The 22088-nt window shown below is 64.3% G+C and overlaps 1 non-coding gene and 6 pseudogenes across 1 annotated transcript; all 7 read left to right on the top strand.

Annotated features, from left to right (window-relative positions):
- The first annotated feature begins 180 nt into the window (after positions 1-180).
- Positions 181-299, top strand: LOC142874577 (uncharacterized; annotated as a pseudogene).
- A 3525-nt stretch (positions 300-3824) lies between these two features.
- Positions 3825-3943, top strand: LOC142874566 (uncharacterized; annotated as a pseudogene).
- Positions 3944-7425: 3482 nt separating this feature from the next.
- LOC142874544 (uncharacterized) lies at positions 7426-7544 on the top strand (annotated as a pseudogene).
- Positions 7545-11046: 3502 nt separating this feature from the next.
- On the top strand, positions 11047-11165 carry LOC142874533 (uncharacterized; annotated as a pseudogene).
- Positions 11166-14674: 3509 nt separating this feature from the next.
- LOC142874973 (5S ribosomal RNA) lies at positions 14675-14793 on the top strand. The gene has a single exon (XR_012922558.1). It is a non-coding gene; the product is annotated as a 5S ribosomal RNA (ribosomal RNA).
- A 3506-nt stretch (positions 14794-18299) lies between these two features.
- Positions 18300-18418, top strand: LOC142874522 (uncharacterized; annotated as a pseudogene).
- Positions 18419-21943: 3525 nt separating this feature from the next.
- Positions 21944-22062, top strand: LOC142874511 (uncharacterized; annotated as a pseudogene).
- The last annotated feature ends 26 nt before the right edge of the window (positions 22063-22088 follow it).

Here is a 22088-nt window from a genome sequence, read left to right as displayed (position 1 = left end):
TCACCCCCGTCCCTGGGAGCCCGCGGGACCCGGCCGGCGAACTCAACAGGCCCGGCCCGGCGCGGGGCCTGGGGCGGGAGGCGGCGGCGGCGGCGGCGGCGGCGGCGGCGGCGGCGGCGGCGGGGGAAAAGCGCAGAGAGGCTTGGCTTCTTGAGCGGGGCAGGGGCGCCCTCCGCCGCCGTCTAGGGCCACACCACCCTGAACGCCCCCGATCTCCTCTGGTCTCGGAAGCTAAGCAGGGTCGGGCCCGGTTAGTACTTGGATGGGAGACCGCCTGGGAATACCGGGTGCCACAGGCTGCTTCTTTTTTTTTTTTTTTTTTTTTTTTGCCTCTTGTTCTGTCCCCTTTCTGGGAGCGCGGCGGCGGCCCGGGGTGGGGGTGACCCCAACCCTCAGCGCCCGCCGCGGTGCCTGGCGCCCCAGCCCGCACCGTGGGGCCTCCTCTTGTCCCAAGCCGCGACACCGCCGCCACGCGGCAGCATGCGTGGCATCTGGACTGTCAGGTCTCAGACCAAAGGTCTGCTCTGTGGGAACCGACACGCTGGAGGAAACCTTGAGAGTCTGAGAGGGGAGGGAGTTCCAGAAGAAGGCCAGGATGTCATTTTGAGGGAGTATGTGACCAGAACTCGTCCCGTTGCTTTTGGGGGTTCTATGGGCTCCACGCAGGAATCTTTGGTGGTGGCACCTGATGTTGGGGGATCCGGAGTCACACCCAGACCTGCTCCACAGGCCTCCTTTTACTTTTCTCTTCGGATTCATTATTTTTAAAAAGTGTCTCTTACCTCTATTATTGCATTTTCTTTTCTCTCTCTTTTCAAGCAGATGATGGGAGTACAAGTATTCAGGTGACATGTGTTGCCCGTGCCCCCCTCCCCCCTGTGTTCTCATTCATATACCTCTCATGTGGTTCCAGCGTATTGTGGGGGTACCAGTGTTAAGGTCGGGTACAGTTGCCCTCTCCAAGCCTCCCCCCCTGGGGTCAGAGCTTCAAGTGCGCCCATCCCCCAGTCGGTGCGCACCCACCCCATTCCTAATGGATGTGGATGCCCATCCCCTCCCCCCACCCGCCCGACACCCACCCGATGAAGGTGATTCCTCTCCGTCCACTTAGGTGTCCATCCGTTCGTACCAATTTGCTGGTGAGCGCGCTCACGTGGTGCTCGTGTGTCCATTCTTGGGATACTTGGCTTACTGGAACGGGCTCCAGCTCTGGCCAGGAGAACACGAGAGGTGCCCTCTCACCGCTGCTCCTCACAGCCAAATGGCACTCCGTGGTGTCCACGCGCCACATTTTATTAATGCACTCCTGGATGGATGGGCACTCGGGTCGCTTCCACGTCTTTGCGATTGTGAATTGTGCCCTAACTGTCACCCTAACCCTTACCCAGCCCGTCTCCTCTGCCCCTGCCTGACGCACTCCTCCCCGGCCAGGCCCGTCACTGTCCTGGGCCCCCGGCCTGACCGGCTCCTCCCCGCCCGGCCTGTCACCGTCCTCTGCCCCTGCCTGACATGCTCCTTCCCGCCCGGCCTCTCACCGTCCTCGGCCCCTGCCTGACCGGCTCCTCCGTCGCCTGGGCCTTCCAAGGGCTTGGTGTGGACGCTGCTTCCAGGAAGCCCTCCAGAAACCCGGCAGCAGGGTGGCCGCAGCAGTCTCCAGCAGCCGTCCCTAAGTCCCGTGAGTGCGGGGGACGTGCCCCCGCTGTGCCGCGGGGGCCCAGCCTGGTGTCTTCCCTGAGGCCCTGCGGCTGCCTGCCGGCTGGGCTGCCGCTCCCCGCAAGGGGAGAGCCGCGGAGGTGGGGACCGCCTCCTGATGGGGACGTACGTACACGCAGCTCTCCACGTCGGATCCCGGGGCTCTCTGTCCTGCCCGAAGGCCCAGCGGGCCTGCGGGTCCTTAGAGTGGCAAAAACATCCGAAAGCTGAGACTGAGGGTCCGGTGGGTGTCTGCACTTTTGTGCTGGGCACCCCAGGGAGGCCCGGGGGCTGGCTGGACAACGTGGTCTGCTGGGCGGGGGGGTTGGAGGAGCAACTGATGCCCTTTGCACCTTGGGTAGCAAGAGTCTGAGGTGTCTCTGAGCCCTGTGCCATGTCGGGGGGGGGGGGTGCGGGGGGGAGGAGGAGGAGGAGGAGGAGGTGGGAAGGGCCGGGGCCTGCAGTCCTGTTCCCGGGGTGGCACGGCAAGTGGCTTCTTCCACAGGCTGCTTGGCCTGGGCTCCCTGCACCTGGGCCTTTGGGGGACTGGCCCTGTGCTTGCCAACACTTCCTGCAGGGACCCAGAGCTGGGAGGTGGCATCTCTCAGCCCTGGGTCGGGCAGAGCCCCAGCGGGCCATGCCCACAACCTCTCTCAGCACCGGTCCCCCAGAAGGCTCCTTTGGGACCAGGATTCTCTTGCGGTGACTCTTTAAGGTCTGGCCCCTGGATGGAGGGGCACCAGGAGTAGAGGAGCAGGAAGGGGAAGGGGGTGGCCATGCGAGGGGACACTTTGAGGCCAAGTCCCAGCTTCAGCCTGATCCTCCTGGGAACCCCGCTCTGAGACAAGGAGCCGGGCTTCGCATTCCCACAGCAGCCAGTCGTGGGCTGAGGACACCTGGGGCGTTGGGAACTCCCTGGCTTCTCCTTGGTTTAACATCTAGAGCTGCTTGTGAATCGGGCCGCCACACACACCCGAGTGCAGGTGTCTTCCGCACAGACTGCGGGCCTCGCTCTTCTGAACGCCGCTAGCTCGCCACCCACCCACGGGTGAACCTGGTCAGGGTGCTTTCTCTCGGGGGCAGACTCTTTTCCGGGCGGGCTACCGGTGTCTCTGTTTGCTCGTTTCTTTCTTCCATTTCGGGAAAGGCTTCCTTGCTGGGTGTGGAAATCTCCTATGCCTTCCCTCGCCTATTCTGTCAGCTTTCAAATTCTCTTTCAGTTGCCACCCTCACAGATGGATTAGGAAACTCTTTCCGGTGCACTCATTAGTGAAATGACCTCAATGAAGCTGGAATCCAATATCTAATGGCCGATTTTTAGCGAGTCCACACGCCAGGGTGGTTGGGGTCCAATGCAGCCCCGGCCAGGCCCAGGCCCCTTGGACTGGGCCACAGGAGGACACAGAGGAGGGTCCCGGCCCCCACGAAGCGGTGCCGGCGGTTCTCCACGGGCTGGGGCGTTTTCCAGAGGTAGGAGATGGAGGGGACTGATTTCTTCAGCGCCCCACAGACCACGCCACCCCACCCCACCCATGGGACACATCCCCAGAGAGAGACGCCCCATACACTGGCTCCCCTCCCCCTTGCGCTGTGCCCCAGCCCTGGCCCGGGGGAATAGGCGGCAGCCCACCCACAGGGCGAGGGGGGGCGCAGCTGAAAGGGGTTGTGGGGGAGGGCGGCCCCTGGCTGGGGTCAAAGGGCGAGCGCCGCGCGCGTGCGTGCGCAGTCAGCGTCAGCGGCGGCGACGCGCCGGGGGTGGGCAGCGGGTAGGTGAAGGAGGCCGGGCGAGGAGACGAGGGGGGCTGGGAGGGCTCCACCTTGGCGAGTCTAGCCGTGGAGGCGCATCTTGTGTGAGTGTGAGTGAGTGTGAGTGTGTGTGTGTGTGTATAGAGAGACAGCCCCCCGCCCCGCCCCGCCCATCACCCCCGTCCCTGGGAGCCCGCGGGACCCGGCCGGCGAACTCAACAGGCCCGGCCCGGCGCGGGGCCTGGGGCGGGAGGCGGCGGCGGCGGCGGCGGCGGCGGCGGCGGCGGCGGCGGCGGCGGCGGCGGCGGCGGCGGCGGCGGCGGCGGCGGGGGAAAAGCGCAGAGAGGCTTGGCTTCTTGAGCGGGGCAGGGGCGCCCTCCGCCGCCGTCTAGGGCCACACCACCCTGAACGCCCCCGATCTCCTCTGGTCTCGGAAGCTAAGCAGGGTCGGGCCCGGTTAGTACTTGGATGGGAGACCGCCTGGGAATACCGGGTGCCACAGGCTGCTTCTTTTTTTTTTTTTTTTTTTTTTTTTGCCTCTTGTTCTGTCCCCTTTCTGGGAGCGCGGCGGCGGCCCGGGGTGGGGGTGACCCCAACCCTCAGCGCCCGCCGCGGTGCCTGGCGCCCCAGCCCGCACCGTGGGGCCTCCTCTTGTCCCAAGCCGCGACACCGCCGCCACGCGGCAGCATGCGTGGCATCTGGACTGTCAGGTCTCAGACCAAAGGTCTGCTCTGTGGGAACCGACACGCTGGAGGAAACCTTGAGAGTCTGAGAGGGGAGGGAGTTCCAGAAGAAGGCCAGGATGTCATTTTGAGGGAGTATGTGACCAGAACTCGTCCCGTTGCTTTTGGGGGTTCTATGGGCTCCACGCAGGAATCTTTGGTGGTGGCACCTGATGTTGGGGGATCCGGAGTCACACCCAGACCTGCTCCACAGGCCTCCTTTTACTTTTCTCTTCGGATTCATTATTTTTAAAAAGTGTCTCTTACCTCTATTATTGCATTTTCTTTTCTCTCTCTTTTCAAGCAGATGATGGGAGTACAAGTATTCAGGTGACATGTGTTGCCCGTGCCCCCCTCCCCCCTGTGTTCTCATTCATATACCTCTCATGTGGTTCCAGCGTATTGTGGGGGTACCAGTGTTAAGGTCGGGTACAGTTGCCCTCTCCAAGCCTCCCCCCCTGGGGTCAGAGCTTCAAGTGCGCCCATCCCCCAGTCGGTGCGCACCCACCCCATTCCTAATGGATGTGGATGCCCATCCCCTCCCCCCACCCGCCCGACACCCACCCGATGAAGGTGATTCCTCTCCGTCCACTTAGGTGTCCATCCGTTCGTACCAATTTGCTGGTGAGCGCGCTCACGTGGTGCTCGTGTGTCCATTCTTGGGATACTTGGCTTACTGGAACGGGCTCCAGCTCTGGCCAGGAGAACACGAGAGGCGCCCTCTCACCGCTGCTCCTCACAGCCGAATGGCACTCCGTGGTGTCCACGCGCCACATTTTATTAATGCACTCCTGGATGGATGGGCACTCGGGTCGCTTCCACGTCTTTGCGATTGTGAATTGTGCCCTAACTGTCACCCTAACCCTTACCCAGCCCGTCTCCTCTGCCCCTGCCTGACGCACTCCTCCCCGGCCAGGCCCGTCACTGTCCTGGGCCCCCGGCCTGACCGGCTCCTCCCCGCCCGGCCTGTCACCGTCCTCTGCCCCTGCCTGACATGCTCCTTCCCGCCCGGCCTCTCACCGTCCTCGGCCCCTGCCTGACCGGCTCCTCCGTCGCCTGGGCCTTCCAAGGGCTTGGTGTGGACGCTGCTTCCAGGAAGCCCTCCAGAAACCCGGCAGCAGGGTGGCCGCAGCAGTCTCCAGCAGCCGTCCCTAAGTCCCGTGAGTGCGGGGGACGTGCCCCCGCTGTGCCGCGGGGGCCCAGCCTGGTGTCTTCCCTGAGGCCCTGCGGCTGCCGGCTGGGCTGCCGCTCCCCGCAAGGGGAGAGCCGCGGAGGTGGGGACCGCCTCCTGATGGGGACGTACGTACACGCAGCTCTCCACGTCGGATCCCGGGGCTCTCTGTCCTGCCCGAAGGCCCAGCGGGCCTGCGGGTCCTTAGAGTGGCAAAAACATCCGAAAGCTGAGACTGAGGGTCCGGTGGGTGTCTGCACTTTTGTGCTGGGCACCCCAGGGAGGCCCGGGGGCTGGCTGGACAACGTGGTCTGCTGGGCGGGGGGGGTTGGAGGAGCAACTGATGCCCTTTGCACCTTGGGTAGCAAGAGTCTGAGGTGTCTCTGAGCCCTGTGCCATGTCCGGGGGGGGGGAGTGCGGGGGGGAGGAGGAGGAGGAGGAGGAGGTGGGAAGGGCCGGGGCCTGCAGTCCTGTTCCCGGGGTGGCACGGCAAGTGGCTTCTTCCACAGGCTGCTTGGCCTGGGCTCCCTGCACCTGGGCCTTTGGGGGACTGGCCCTGTGCTTGCCAACACTTCCTGCAGGGACCCAGAGCTGGGAGGTGGCATCTCTCAGCCCTGGGTCGGGCAGAGCCCCAGCGGGCCATGCCCACAACCTCTCTCAGCACCGGTCCCCCAGAAGGCTCCTTTGGGACCAGGATTCTCTTGCGGTGACTCTTTAAGGTCTGGCCCCTGGATGGAGGGGCACCAGGAGTAGAGGAGCAGGAAGGGGAAGGGGGTGGCCATGCGAGGGGACACTTTGAGGCCAAGTCCCAGCTTCAGCCTGATCCTCCTGGGAACCCCGCTCTGAGACAAGGAGCCGGGCTTCGCATTCCCACAGCAGCCAGTCGTGGGCTGAGGACACCTGGGGCGTTGGGAACTCCCTGGCTTCTCCTTGGTTTAACATCTAGAGCTGCTTGTGAATCGGGCCGCCACACACACCCGAGTGCAGGTGTCTTCCGCACAGACTGCGGGCCTCGCTCTTCTGAACGCCGCTAGCTCGCCACCCACCCACGGGTGAACCTGGTCAGGGTGCTTTCTCTCGGGGGCAGACTCTTTTCCGGGCGGGCTACCGGTGTCTCTGTTTGCTCGTTTCTTTCTTCCATTTCGGGAAAGGCTTCCTTGCTGGGTGTGGAAATCTCCTATGCCTTCCCTCGCCTATTCTGTCAGCTTTCAAATTCTCTTTCAGTTGCCACCCTCACAGATGGATTAGGAAACTCTTTCCGGTGCACTCATTAGTGAAATGACCTCAATGAAGCTGGAATCCAATATCTAATGGCCGATTTTTAGCGAGTCCACACGCCAGGGTGGTTGGGGTCCAATGCAGCCCCGGCCAGGCCCAGGCCCCTTGGACTGGGCCACAGGAGGACACAGAGGAGGGTCCCGGCCCCCACGAAGCGGTGCCGGCGGTTCTCCACGGGCTGGGGCGTTTTCCAGAGGTAGGAGATGGAGGGGACTGATTTCTTCAGCGCCCCACAGACCACGCCACCCCACCCCACCCATGGGACACATCCCCAGAGAGAGACGCCCCATACACTGGCTCCCCTCCCCCTTGCGCTGTGCCCCAGCCCTGGCCCGGGGGAATAGGCGGCAGCCCACCCACAGGGCGAGGGGGGGCGCAGCTGAAAGGGGTTGTGGGGGAGGGCGGCCCCTGGCTGGGGTCAAAGGGCGAGCGCCGCGCGCGTGCGTGCGCAGTCAGCGTCAGCGGCGGCGACGCGCCGGGGGTGGGCAGCGGGTAGGTGAAGGAGGCCGGGCGAGGAGACGAGGGGGGCTGGGAGGGCTCCACCTTGGCGAGTCTAGCCGTGGAGGCGCATCTTGTGTGAGTGTGAGTGAGTGTGAGTGTGTGTGTGTGTGTATAGAGAGACAGCCCCCCGCCCCGCCCCGCCCATCACCCCCGTCCCTGGGAGCCCGCGGGACCCGGCCGGCGAACTCAACAGGCCCGGCCCGGCGCGGGGCCTGGGGCGGGAGGCGGCGGCGGCGGCGGCGGCGGCGGCGGCGGCGGGGGAAAAGCGCAGAGAGGCTTGGCTTCTTGAGCGGGGCAGGGGCGCCCTCCGCCGCCGTCTAGGGCCACACCACCCTGAACGCCCCCGATCTCCTCTGGTCTCGGAAGCTAAGCAGGGTCGGGCCCGGTTAGTACTTGGATGGGAGACCGCCTGGGAATACCGGGTGCCACAGGCTGCTTCTTTTTTTTTTTTTTTTTTTTTTTTGCCTCTTGTTCTGTCCCCTTTCTGGGAGCGCGGCGGCGGCCCGGGGTGGGGGTGACCCCAACCCTCAGCGCCCGCCGCGGTGCCTGGCGCCCCAGCCCGCACCGTGGGGCCTCCTCTTGTCCCAAGCCGCGACACCGCCGCCACGCGGCAGCATGCGTGGCATCTGGACTGTCAGGTCTCAGACCAAAGGTCTGCTCTGTGGGAACCGACACGCTGGAGGAAACCTTGAGAGTCTGAGAGGGGAGGGAGTTCCAGAAGAAGGCCAGGATGTCATTTTGAGGGAGTATGTGACCAGAACTCGTCCCGTTGCTTTTGGGGGTTCTATGGGCTCCACGCAGGAATCTTTGGTGGTGGCACCTGATGTTGGGGGATCCGGAGTCACACCCAGACCTGCTCCACAGGCCTCCTTTTACTTTTCTCTTCGGATTCATTATTTTTAAAAAGTGTCTCTTACCTCTATTATTGCATTTTCTTTTCTCTCTCTTTTCAAGCAGATGATGGGAGTACAAGTATTCAGGTGACATGTGTTGCCCGTGCCCCCCTCCCCCCTGTGTTCTCATTCATATACCTCTCATGTGGTTCCAGCGTATTGTGGGGGTACCAGTGTTAAGGTCGGGTACAGTTGCCCTCTCCAAGCCTCCCCCCCTGGGGTCAGAGCTTCAAGTGCGCCCATCCCCCAGTCGGTGCGCACCCACCCCATTCCTAATGGATGTGGATGCCCATCCCCTCCCCCCACCCGCCCGACACCCACCCGATGAAGGTGATTCCTCTCCGTCCACTTAGGTGTCCATCCGTTCGTACCAATTTGCTGGTGAGCGCGCTCACGTGGTGCTCGTGTGTCCATTCTTGGGATACTTGGCTTACTGGAACGGGCTCCAGCTCTGGCCAGGAGAACACGAGAGGTGCCCTCTCACCGCTGCTCCTCACAGCCGAATGGCACTCCGTGGTGTCCACGCGCCACATTTTATTAATGCACTCCTGGATGGATGGGCACTCGGGTCGCTTCCACGTCTTTGCGATTGTGAATTGTGCCCTAACTGTCACCCTAACCCTTACCCAGCCCGTCTCCTCTGCCCCTGCCTGACGCACTCCTCCCCGGCCAGGCCCGTCACTGTCCTGGGCCCCCGGCCTGACCGGCTCCTCCCCGCCCGGCCTGTCACCGTCCTCTGCCCCTGCCTGACATGCTCCTTCCCGCCCGGCCTCTCACCGTCCTCGGCCCCTGCCTGACCGGCTCCTCCGTCGCCTGGGCCTTCCAAGGGCTTGGTGTGGACGCTGCTTCCAGGAAGCCCTCCAGAAACCCGGCAGCAGGGTGGCCGCAGCAGTCTCCAGCAGCCGTCCCTAAGTCCCGTGAGTGCGGGGGACGTGCCCCCGCTGTGCCGCGGGGGCCCAGCCTGGTGTCTTCCCTGAGGCCCTGCGGCTGCCGGCTGGGCTGCCGCTCCCCGCAAGGGGAGAGCCGCGGAGGTGGGGACCGCCTCCTGATGGGGACGTACGTACACGCAGCTCTCCACGTCGGATCCCGGGGCTCTCTGTCCTGCCCGAAGGCCCAGCGGGCCTGCGGGTCCTTAGAGTGGCAAAAACATCCGAAAGCTGAGACTGAGGGTCCGGTGGGTGTCTGCACTTTTGTGCTGGGCACCCCAGGGAGGCCCGGGGGCTGGCTGGACAACGTGGTCTGCTGGGCGGGGGGGTTGGAGGAGCAACTGATGCCCTTTGCACCTTGGGTAGCAAGAGTCTGAGGTGTCTCTGAGCCCTGTGCCATGTCCGGGGAGGGGGGAGTGCGGGGGGGAGGAGGAGGAGGAGGAGGAGGTGGGAAGGGCCGGGGCCTGCAGTCCTGTTCCCGGGGTGGCACGGCAAGTGGCTTCTTCCACAGGCTGCTTGGCCTGGGCTCCCTGCACCTGGGCCTTTGGGGGACTGGCCCTGTGCTTGCCAACACTTCCTGCAGGGACCCAGAGCTGGGAGGTGGCATCTCTCAGCCCTGGGTCGGGCAGAGCCCCAGCGGGCCATGCCCACAACCTCTCTCAGCACCGGTCCCCCAGAAGGCTCCTTTGGGACCAGGATTCTCTTGCGGTGACTCTTTAAGGTCTGGCCCCTGGATGGAGGGGCACCAGGAGTAGAGGAGCAGGAAGGGGAAGGGGGTGGCCATGCGAGGGGACACTTTGAGGCCAAGTCCCAGCTTCAGCCTGATCCTCCTGGGAACCCCGCTCTGAGACAAGGAGCCGGGCTTCGCATTCCCACAGCAGCCAGTCGTGGGCTGAGGACACCTGGGGCGTTGGGAACTCCCTGGCTTCTCCTTGGTTTAACATCTAGAGCTGCTTGTGAATCGGGCCGCCACACACACCCGAGTGCAGGTGTCTTCCGCACAGACTGCGGGCCTCGCTCTTCTGAACGCCGCTAGCTCGCCACCCACCCACGGGTGAACCTGGTCAGGGTGCTTTCTCTCGGGGGCAGACTCTTTTCCGGGCGGGCTACCGGTGTCTCTGTTTGCTCGTTTCTTTCTTCCATTTCGGGAAAGGCTTCCTTGCTGGGTGTGGAAATCTCCTATGCCTTCCCTCGCCTATTCTGTCAGCTTTCAAATTCTCTTTCAGTTGCCACCCTCACAGATGGATTAGGAAACTCTTTCCGGTGCACTCATTAGTGAAATGACCTCAATGAAGCTGGAATCCAATATCTAATGGCCGATTTTTAGCGAGTCCACACGCCAGGGTGGTTGGGGTCCAATGCAGCCCCGGCCAGGCCCAGGCCCCTTGGACTGGGCCACAGGAGGACACAGAGGAGGGTCCCGGCCCCCACGAAGCGGTGCCGGCGGTTCTCCACGGGCTGGGGCGTTTTCCAGAGGTAGGAGATGGAGGGGACTGATTTCTTCAGCGCCCCACAGACCACGCCACCCCACCCCACCCATGGGACACATCCCCAGAGAGAGACGCCCCATACACTGGCTCCCCTCCCCCTTGCGCTGTGCCCCAGCCCTGGCCCGGGGGAATAGGCGGCAGCCCACCCACAGGGCGAGGGGGGGCGCAGCTGAAAGGGGTTGTGGGGGAGGGCGGCCCCTGGCTGGGGTCAAAGGGCGAGCGCCGCGCGCGTGCGTGCGCAGTCAGCGTCAGCGGCGGCGACGCGCCGGGGGTGGGCAGCGGGTAGGTGAAGGAGGCCGGGCGAGGAGACGAGGGGGGCTGGGAGGGCTCCACCTTGGCGAGTCTAGCCGTGGAGGCGCATCTTGTGTGAGTGTGAGTGAGTGTGAGTGTGTGTGTGTGTGTATAGAGAGACAGCCCCCCGCCCCGCCCCGCCCATCACCCCCGTCCCTGGGAGCCCGCGGGACCCGGCCGGCGAACTCAACAGGCCCGGCCCGGCGCGGGGCCTGGGGCGGGAGGCGGCGGCGGCGGCGGCGGCGGCGGCGGCGGCGGCGGCGGCGGCGGCGGCGGCGGGGGAAAAGCGCAGAGAGGCTTGGCTTCTTGAGCGGGGCAGGGGCGCCCTCCGCCGCCGTCTAGGGCCACACCACCCTGAACGCCCCCGATCTCCTCTGGTCTCGGAAGCTAAGCAGGGTCGGGCCCGGTTAGTACTTGGATGGGAGACCGCCTGGGAATACCGGGTGCCACAGGCTGCTTCTTTTTTTTTTTTTTTTTTTTTTTTGCCTCTTGTTCTGTCCCCTTTCTGGGAGCGCGGCGGCGGCCCGGGGTGGGGGTGACCCCAACCCTCAGCGCCCGCCGCGGTGCCTGGCGCCCCAGCCCGCACCGTGGGGCCTCCTCTTGTCCCAAGCCGCGACACCGCCGCCACGCGGCAGCATGCGTGGCATCTGGACTGTCAGGTCTCAGACCAAAGGTCTGCTCTGTGGGAACCGACACGCTGGAGGAAACCTTGAGAGTCTGAGAGGGGAGGGAGTTCCAGAAGAAGGCCAGGATGTCATTTTGAGGGAGTATGTGACCAGAACTCGTCCCGTTGCTTTTGGGGGTTCTATGGGCTCCACGCAGGAATCTTTGGTGGTGGCACCTGATGTTGGGGGATCCGGAGTCACACCCAGACCTGCTCCACAGGCCTCCTTTTACTTTTCTCTTCGGATTCATTATTTTTAAAAAGTGTCTCTTACCTCTATTATTGCATTTTCTTTTCTCTCTCTTTTCAAGCAGATGATGGGAGTACAAGTATTCAGGTGACATGTGTTGCCCGTGCCCCCCTCCCCCCTGTGTTCTCATTCATATACCTCTCATGTGGTTCCAGCGTATTGTGGGGGTACCAGTGTTAAGGTCGGGTACAGTTGCCCTCTCCAAGCCTCCCCCCCTGGGGTCAGAGCTTCAAGTGCGCCCATCCCCCAGTCGGTGCGCACCCACCCCATTCCTAATGGATGTGGATGCCCATCCCCTCCCCCCACCCGCCCGACACCCACCCGATGAAGGTGATTCCTCTCCGTCCACTTAGGTGTCCATCCGTTCGTACCAATTTGCTGGTGAGCGCGCTCACGTGGTGCTCGTGTGTCCATTCTTGGGATACTTGGCTTACTGGAACGGGCTCCAGCTCTGGCCAGGAGAACACGAGAGGTGCCCTCTCACCGCTGCTCCTCACAGCCGAATGGCACTCCGTGGTGTCCACGCGCCACATTTTATTAATGCACTCCTGGATGGATGGGCACTCGGGTCGCTTCCACGTCTTTGCGATTGTGAATTGTGCCCTAACTGTCACCCTAACCCTTACCCAGCCCGTCTCCTCTGCCCCTGCCTGACGCACTCCTCCCCGGCCAGGCCCGTCACTGTCCTGGGCCCCCGGCCTGACCGGCTCCTCCCCGCCCGGCCTGTCACCGTCCTCTGCCCCTGCCTGACATGCTCCTTCCCGCCCGGCCTCTCACCGTCCTCGGCCCCTGCCTGACCGGCTCCTCCGTCGCCTGGGCCTTCCAAGGGCTTGGTGTGGACGCTGCTTCCAGGAAGCCCTCCAGAAACCCGGCAGCAGGGTGGCCGCAGCAGTCTCCAGCAGCCGTCCCTAAGTCCCGTGAGTGCGGGGGACGTGCCCCCGCTGTGCCGCGGGGGCCCAGCCTGGTGTCTTCCCTGAGGCCCTGCGGCTGCCGGCTGGGCTGCCGCTCCCCGCAAGGGGAGAGCCGCGGAGGTGGGGACCGCCTCCTGATGGGGACGTACGTACACGCAGCTCTCCACGTCGGATCCCGGGGCTCTCTGTCCTGCCCGAAGGCCCAGCGGGCCTGCGGGTCCTTAGAGTGGCAAAAACATCCGAAAGCTGAGACTGAGGGTCCGGTGGGTGTCTGCACTTTTGTGCTGGGCACCCCAGGGAGGCCCGGGGGCTGGCTGGACAACGTGGTCTGCTGGGCGGGGGGGTTGGAGGAGCAACTGATGCCCTTTGCACCTTGGGTAGCAAGAGTCTGAGGTGTCTCTGAGCCCTGTGCCATGTCCGGGGGGGGGGGGAGTGCGGGGGGGAGGAGGAGGAGGAGGAGGAGGTGGGAAGGGCCGGGGCCTGCAGTCCTGTTCCCGGGGTGGCACGGCAAGTGGCTTCTTCCACAGGCTGCTTGGCCTGGGCTCCCTGCACCTGGGCCTTTGGGGGACTGGCCCTGTGCTTGCCAACACTTCCTGCAGGGACCCAGAGCTGGGAGGTGGCATCTCTCAGCCCTGGGTCGGGCAGAGCCCCAGCGGGCCATGCCCACAACCTCTCTCAGCACCGGTCCCCCAGAAGGCTCCTTTGGGACCAGGATTCTCTTGCGGTGACTCTTTAAGGTCTGGCCCCTGGATGGAGGGGCACCAGGAGTAGAGGAGCAGGAAGGGGAAGGGGGTGGCCATGCGAGGGGACACTTTCAGGCCAAGTCCCAGCTTCAGCCTGATCCTCCTGGGAACCCCGCTCTGAGACAAGGAGCCGGGCTTCGCATTCCCACAGCAGCCAGTCGTGGGCTGAGGACACCTGGGGCGTTGGGAACTCCCTGGCTTCTCCTTGGTTTAACATCTAGAGCTGCTTGTGAATCGGGCCGCCACACACACCCGAGTGCAGGTGTCTTCCGCACAGACTGCGGGCCTCGCTCTTCTGAACGCCGCTAGCTCGCCACCCACCCACGGGTGAACCTGGTCAGGGTGCTTTCTCTCGGGGGCAGACTCTTTTCCGGGCGGGCTACCGGTGTCTCTGTTTGCTCGTTTCTTTCTTCCATTTCGGGAAAGGCTTCCTTGCTGGGTGTGGAAATCTCCTATGCCTTCCCTCGCCTATTCTGTCAGCTTTCAAATTCTCTTTCAGTTGCCACCCTCACAGATGGATTAGGAAACTCTTTCCGGTGCACTCATTAGTGAAATGACCTCAATGAAGCTGGAATCCAATATCTAATGGCCGATTTTTAGCGAGTCCACACGCCAGGGTGGTTGGGGTCCAATGCAGCCCCGGCCAGGCCCAGGCCCCTTGGACTGGGCCACAGGAGGACACAGAGGAGGGTCCCGGCCCCCACGAAGCGGTGCCGGCGGTTCTCCACGGGCTGGGGCGTTTTCCAGAGGTAGGAGATGGAGGGGACTGATTTCTTCAGCGCCCCACAGACCACGCCACCCCACCCCACCCATGGGACACATCCCCAGAGAGAGACGCCCCATACACTGGCTCCCCTCCCCCTTGCGCTGTGCCCCAGCCCTGGCCCGGGGGAATAGGCGGCAGCCCACCCACAGGGCGAGGGGGGGCGCAGCTGAAAGGGGTTGTGGGGGAGGGCGGCCCCTGGCTGGGGTCAAAGGGCGAGCGCCGCGCGCGTGCGTGCGCAGTCAGCGTCAGCGGCGGCGACGCGCCGGGGGTGGGCAGCGGGTAGGTGAAGGAGGCCGGGCGAGGAGACGAGGGGGGCTGGGAGGGCTCCACCTTGGCGAGTCTAGCCGTGGAGGCGCATCTTGTGTGAGTGTGAGTGAGTGTGAGTGTGTGTGTGTGTGTATAGAGAGACAGCCCCCCGCCCCGCCCCGCCCATCACCCCCGTCCCTGGGAGCCCGCGGGACCCGGCCGGCGAACTCAACAGGCCCGGCCCGGCGCGGGGCCTGGGGCGGGAGGCGGCGGCGGCGGCGGCGGCGGCGGCGGCGGCGGCGGCGGCGGCGGCGGCGGCGGCGGCGGGGGAAAAGCGCAGAGAGGCTTGGCTTCTTGAGCGGGGCAGGGGCGCCCTCCGCCGCCGTCTACGGCCACACCACCCTGAACGCCCCCGATCTCGTCTGGTCTCGGAAGCTAAGCAGGGTCGGGCCCGGTTAGTACTTGGATGGGAGACCGCCTGGGAATACCGGGTGCCACAGGCTGCTTCTTTTTTTTTTTTTTTTTTTTTTTTTGCCTCTTGTTCTGTCCCCTTTCTGGGAGCGCGGCGGCGGCCCGGGGTGGGGGTGACCCCAACCCTCAGCGCCCGCCGCGGTGCCTGGCGCCCCAGCCCGCACCGTGGGGCCTCCTCTTGTCCCAAGCCGCGACACCGCCGCCACGCGGCAGCATGCGTGGCATCTGGACTGTCAGGTCTCAGACCAAAGGTCTGCTCTGTGGGAACCGACACGCTGGAGGAAACCTTGAGAGTCTGAGAGGGGAGGGAGTTCCAGAAGAAGGCCAGGATGTCATTTTGAGGGAGTATGTGACCAGAACTCGTCCCGTTGCTTTTGGGGGTTCTATGGGCTCCACGCAGGAATCTTTGGTGGTGGCACCTGATGTTGGGGGATCCGGAGTCACACCCAGACCTGCTCCACAGGCCTCCTTTTACTTTTCTCTTCGGATTCATTATTTTTAAAAAGTGTCTCTTACCTCTATTATTGCATTTTCTTTTCTCTCTCTTTTCAAGCAGATGATGGGAGTACAAGTATTCAGGTGACATGTGTTGCCCGTGCCCCCCTCCCCCCTGTGTTCTCATTCATATACCTCTCATGTGGTTCCAGCGTATTGTGGGGGTACCAGTGTTAAGGTCGGGTACAGTTGCCCTCTCCAAGCCTCCCCCCCTGGGGTCAGAGCTTCAAGTGCGCCCATCCCCCAGTCGGTGCGCACCCACCCCATTCCTAATGGATGTGGATGCCCATCCCCTCCCCCCACCCGCCCGACACCCACCCGATGAAGGTGATTCCTCTCCGTCCACTTAGGTGTCCATCCGTTCGTACCAATTTGCTGGTGAGCGCGCTCACGTGGTGCTCGTGTGTCCATTCTTGGGATACTTGGCTTACTGGAACGGGCTCCAGCTCTGGCCAGGAGAACACGAGAGGTGCCCTCTCACCGCTGCTCCTCACAGCCGAATGGCACTCCGTGGTGTCCACGCGCCACATTTTATTAATGCACTCCTGGATGGATGGGCACTCGGGTCGCTTCCACGTCTTTGCGATTGTGAATTGTGCCCTAACTGTCACCCTAACCCTTACCCAGCCCGTCTCCTCTGCCCCTGCCTGACGCACTCCTCCCCGGCCAGGCCCGTCACTGTCCTGGGCCCCCGGCCTGACCGGCTCCTCCCCGCCCGGCCTGTCACCGTCCTCTGCCCCTGCCTGACATGCTCCTTCCCGCCCGGCCTCTCACCGTCCTCGGCCCCTGCCTGACCGGCTCCTCCGTCGCCTGGGCCTTCCAAGGGCTTGGTGTGGACGCTGCTTCCAGGAAGCCCTCCAGAAACCCGGCAGCAGGGTGGCCGCAGCAGTCTCCAGCAGCCGTCCCTAAGTCCCGTGAGTGCGGGGGACGTGCCCCCGCTGTGCCGCGGGGGCCCAGCCTGGTGTCTTCCCTGAGGCCCTGCGGCTGCCGGCTGGGCTGCCGCTCCCCGCAAGGGGAGAGCCGCGGAGGTGGGGACCGCCTCCTGATGGGGACGTACGTACACGCAGCTCTCCACGTCGGATCCCGGGGCTCTCTGTCCTGCCCGAAGGCCCAGCGGGCCTGCGGGTCCTTAGAGTGGCAAAAACATCCGAAAGCTGAGACTGAGGGTCCGGTGGGTGTCTGCACTTTTGTGCTGGGCACCCCAGGGAGGCCCGGGGGCTGGCTGGACAACGTGGTCTGCTGGGCGGGGGGGTTGGAGGAGCAACTGATGCCCTTTGCACCTTGGGTAGCAAGAGTCTGAGGTGTCTCTGAGCCCTGTGCCATGTCCGGGGGGGGGGGAGTGCGGGGGGGAGGAGGAGGAGGAGGAGGAGGTGGGAAGGGCCGGGGCCTGCAGTCCTGTTCCCGGGGTGGCACGGCAAGTGGCTTCTTCCACAGGCTGCTTGGCCTGGGCTCCCTGCACCTGGGCCTTTGGGGGACTGGCCCTGTGCTTGCCAACACTTCCTGCAGGGACCCAGAGCTGGGAGGTGGCATCTCTCAGCCCTGGGTCGGGCAGAGCCCCAGCGGGCCATGCCCACAACCTCTCTCAGCACCGGTCCCCCAGAAGGCTCCTTTGGGACCAGGATTCTCTTGCGGTGACTCTTTAAGGTCTGGCCCCTGGATGGAGGGGCACCAGGAGTAGAGGAGCAGGAAGGGGAAGGGGGTGGCCATGCGAGGGGACACTTTGAGGCCAAGTCCCAGCTTCAGCCTGATCCTCCTGGGAACCCCGCTCTGAGACAAGGAGCCGGGCTTCGCATTCCCACAGCAGCCAGTCGTGGGCTGAGGACACCTGGGGCGTTGGGAACTCCCTGGCTTCTCCTTGGTTTAACATCTAGAGCTGCTTGTGAATCGGGCCGCCACACACACCCGAGTGCAGGTGTCTTCCGCACAGACTGCGGGCCTCGCTCTTCTGAACGCCGCTAGCTCGCCACCCACCCACGGGTGAACCTGGTCAGGGTGCTTTCTCTCGGGGGCAGACTCTTTTCCGGGCGGGCTACCGGTGTCTCTGTTTGCTCGTTTCTTTCTTCCATTTCGGGAAAGGCTTCCTTGCTGGGTGTGGAAATCTCCTATGCCTTCCCTCGCCTATTCTGTCAGCTTTCAAATTCTCTTTCAGTTGCCACCCTCACAGATGGATTAGGAAACTCTTTCCGGTGCACTCATTAGTGAAATGACCTCAATGAAGCTGGAATCCAATATCTAATGGCCGATTTTTAGCGAGTCCACACGCCAGGGTGGTTGGGGTCCAATGCAGCCCCGGCCAGGCCCAGGCCCCTTGGACTGGGCCACAGGAGGACACAGAGGAGGGTCCCGGCCCCCACGAAGCGGTGCCGGCGGTTCTCCACGGGCTGGGGCGTTTTCCAGAGGTAGGAGATGGAGGGGACTGATTTCTTCAGCGCCCCACAGACCACGCCACCCCACCCCACCCATGGGACACATCCCCAGAGAGAGACGCCCCATACACTGGCTCCCCTCCCCCTTGCGCTGTGCCCCAGCCCTGGCCCGGGGGAATAGGCGGCAGCCCACCCACAGGGCGAGGGGGGGCGCAGCTGAAAGGGGTTGTGGGGGAGGGCGGCCCCTGGCTGGGGTCAAAGGGCGAGCGCCGCGCGCGTGCGTGCGCAGTCAGCGTCAGCGGCGGCGACGCGCCGGGGGTGGGCAGCGGGTAGGTGAAGGAGGCCGGGCGAGGAGACGAGGGGGGCTGGGAGGGCTCCACCTTGGCGAGTCTAGCCGTGGAGGCGCATCTTGTGTGAGTGTGAGTGAGTGTGAGTGTGTGTGTGTGTGTATAGAGAGACAGCCCCCCGCCCCGCCCCGCCCATCACCCCCGTCCCTGGGAGCCCGCGGGACCCGGCCGGCGAACTCAACAGGCCCGGCCCGGCGCGGGGCCTGGGGCGGGAGGCGGCGGCGGCGGCGGCGGCGGCGGCGGCGGCGGTGGCGGCGGCGGCGGCGGCGGCGGGGGAAAAGCGCAGAGAGGCTTGGCTTCTTGAGCGGGGCAGGGGCGCCCTCCGCCGCCGTCTAGGGCCACACCACCCTGAACGCCCCCGATCTCCTCTGGTCTCGGAAGCTAAGCAGGGTCGGGCCCGGTTAGTACTTGGATGGGAGACCGCCTGGGAATACCGGGTGCCACAGGCTGCTTCTTTTTTTTTTTTTTTTTTTTTTTTGCCTCTTGTTCTGTCCCCTTTCTGGGAGCGCGGCGGCGGCCCGGGGTGGGGGTGACCCCAACCCTCAGCGCCCGCCGCGGTGCCTGGCGCCCCAGCCCGCACCGTGGGGCCTCCTCTTGTCCCAAGCCGCGACACCGCCGCCACGCGGCAGCATGCGTGGCATCTGGACTGTCAGGTCTCAGACCAAAGGTCTGCTCTGTGGGAACCGACACGCTGGAGGAAACCTTGAGAGTCTGAGAGGGGAGGGAGTTCCAGAAGAAGGCCAGGATGTCATTTTGAGGGAGTATGTGACCAGAACTCGTCCCGTTGCTTTTGGGGGTTCTATGGGCTCCACGCAGGAATCTTTGGTGGTGGCACCTGATGTTGGGGGATCCGGAGTCACACCCAGACCTGCTCCACAGGCCTCCTTTTACTTTTCTCTTCGGATTCATTATTTTTAAAAAGTGTCTCTTACCTCTATTATTGCATTTTCTTTTCTCTCTCTTTTCAAGCAGATGATGGGAGTACAAGTATTCAGGTGACATGTGTTGCCCGTGCCCCCCTCCCCCCTGTGTTCTCATTCATATACCTCTCATGTGGTTCCAGCGTATTGTGGGGGTACCAGTGTTAAGGTCGGGTACAGTTGCCCTCTCCAAGCCTCCCCCCCTGGGGTCAGAGCTTCAAGTGCGCCCATCCCCCAGTCGGTGCGCACCCACCCCATTCCTAATGGATGTGGATGCCCATCCCCTCCCCCCACCCGCCCGACACCCACCCGATGAAGGTGATTCCTCTCCGTCCACTTAGGTGTCCATCCGTTCGTACCAATTTGCTGGTGAGCGCGCTCACGTGGTGCTCGTGTGTCCATTCTTGGGATACTTGGCTTACTGGAACGGGCTCCAGCTCTGGCCAGGAGAACACGAGAGGTGCCCTCTCACCGCTGCTCCTCACAGCCAAATGGCACTCCGTGGTGTCCACGCGCCACATTTTATTAATGCACTCCTGGATGGATGGGCACTCGGGTCGCTTCCACGTCTTTGCGATTGTGAATTGTGCCCTAACTGTCACCCTAACCCTTACCCAGCCCGTCTCCTCTGCCCCTGCCTGACGCACTCCTCCCCGGCCAGGCCCGTCACTGTCCTGGGCCCCCGGCCTGACCGGCTCCTCCCCGCCCGGCCTGTCACCGTCCTCTGCCCCTGCCTGACATGCTCCTTCCCGCCCGGCCTCTCACCGTCCTCGGCCCCTGCCTGACCGGCTCCTCCGTCGCCTGGGCCTTCCAAGGGCTTGGTGTGGACGCTGCTTCCAGGAAGCCCTCCAGAAACCCGGCAGCAGGGTGGCCGCAGCAGTCTCCAGCAGCCGTCCCTAAGTCCCGTGAGTGCGGGGGACGTGCCCCCGCTGTGCCGCGGGGGCCCAGCCTGGTGTCTTCCCTGAGGCCCTGCGGCTGCCTGCCGGCTGGGCTGCCGCTCCCCGCAAGGGGAGAGCCGCGGAGGTGGGGACCGCCTCCTGATGGGGACGTACGTACACGCAGCTCTCCACGTCGGATCCCGGGGCTCTCTGTCCTGCCCGAAGGCCCAGCGGGCCTGCGGGTCCTTAGAGTGGCAAAAACATCCGAAAGCTGAGACTGAGGGTCCGGTGGGTGTCTGCACTTTTGTGCTGGGCACCCCAGGGAGGCCCGGGGGCTGGCTGGACAACGTGGTCTGCTGGGCGGGGGGGTTGGAGGAGCAACTGATGCCCTTTGCACCTTGGGTAGCAAGAGTCTGAGGTGTCTCTGAGCCCTGTGCCATGTCGGGGGGGGGGGGTGCGGGGGGGAGGAGGAGGAGGAGGAGGAGGTGGGAAGGGCCGGGGCCTGCAGTCCTGTTCCCGGGGTGGCACGGCAAGTGGCTTCTTCCACAGGCTGCTTGGCCTGGGCTCCCTGCACCTGGGCCTTTGGGGGACTGGCCCTGTGCTTGCCAACACTTCCTGCAGGGACCCAGAGCTGGGAGGTGGCATCTCTCAGCCCTGGGTCGGGCAGAGCCCCAGCGGGCCATGCCCACAACCTCTCTCAGCACCGGTCCCCCAGAAGGCTCCTTTGGGACCAGGATTCTCTTGCGGTGACTCTTTAAGGTCTGGCCCCTGGATGGAGGGGCACCAGGAGTAGAGGAGCAGGAAGGGGAAGGGGGTGGCCATGCGAGGGGACACTTTGAGGCCAAGTCCCAGCTTCAGCCTGATCCTCCTGGGAACCCCGCTCTGAGACAAGGAGCCGGGCTTCGCATTCCCACAGCAGCCAGTCGTGGGCTGAGGACACCTGGGGCGTTGGGAACTCCCTGGCTTCTCCTTGGTTTAACATCTAGAGCTGCTTGTGAATCGGGCCGCCACACACACCCGAGTGCAGGTGTCTTCCGCACAGACTGCGGGCCTCGCTCTTCTGAACGCCGCTAGCTCGCCACCCACCCACGGGTGAACCTGGTCAGGGTGCTTTCTCTCGGGGGCAGACTCTTTTCCGGGCGGGCTACCGGTGTCTCTGTTTGCTCGTTTCTTTCTTCCATTTCGGGAAAGGCTTCCTTGCTGGGTGTGGAAATCTCCTATGCCTTCCCTCGCCTATTCTGTCAGCTTTCAAATTCTCTTTCAGTTGCCACCCTCACAGATGGATTAGGAAACTCTTTCCGGTGCACTCATTAGTGAAATGACCTCAATGAAGCTGGAATCCAATATCTAATGGCCGATTTTTAGCGAGTCCACACGCCAGGGTGGTTGGGGTCCAATGCAGCCCCGGCCAGGCCCAGGCCCCTTGGACTGGGCCACAGGAGGACACAGAGGAGGGTCCCGGCCCCCACGAAGCGGTGCCGGCGGTTCTCCACGGGCTGGGGCGTTTTCCAGAGGTAGGAGATGGAGGGGACTGATTTCTTCAGCGCCCCACAGACCACGCCACCCCACCCCACCCATGGGACACATCCCCAGAGAGAGACGCCCCATACACTGGCTCCCCTCCCCCTTGCGCTGTGCCCCAGCCCTGGCCCGGGGGAATAGGCGGCAGCCCACCCACAGGGCGAGGGGGGGCGCAGCTGAAAGGGGTTGTGGGGGAGGGCGGCCCCTGGCTGGGGTCAAAGGGCGAGCGCCGCGCGCGTGCGTGCGCAGTCAGCGTCAGCGGCGGCGACGCGCCGGGGGTGGGCAGCGGGTAGGTGAAGGAGGCCGGGCGAGGAGACGAGGGGGGCTGGGAGGGCTCCACCTTGGCGAGTCTAGCCGTGGAGGCGCATCTTGTGTGAGTGTGAGTGAGTGTGAGTGTGTGTGTGTGTGTATAGAGAGACAGCCCCCCGCCCCGCCCCGCCCATCACCCCCGTCCCTGGGAGCCCGCGGGACCCGGCCGGCGAACTCAACAGGCCCGGCCCGGCGCGGGGCCTGGGGCGGGAGGCGGCGGCGGCGGCGGCGGCGGCGGCGGCGGCGGCGGCGGCGGCGGCGGCGGCGGCGGCGGCGGCGGCGGCGGCGGGGGAAAAGCGCAGAGAGGCTTGGCTTCTTGAGCGGGGCAGGGGCGCCCTCCGCCGCCGTCTAGGGCCACACCACCCTGAACGCCCCCGATCTCCTCTGGTCTCGGAAGCTAAGCAGGGTCGGGCCCGGTTAGTACTTGGATGGGAGACCGCCTGGGAATACCGGGTGCCACAGGCTGCTTCTTTTTTTTTTTTTTTTTTTTT

Source organism: Microcebus murinus, chromosome 1 (genome assembly GCF_040939455.1).
Source record: "Microcebus murinus isolate Inina chromosome 1, M.murinus_Inina_mat1.0, whole genome shotgun sequence".
NCBI lineage: Eukaryota > Metazoa > Chordata > Mammalia > Primates > Cheirogaleidae > Microcebus > Microcebus murinus.
Note: the sequence above shows the minus strand (reverse complement) of the source record. Positions and strands in the feature narration are given on the sequence as shown.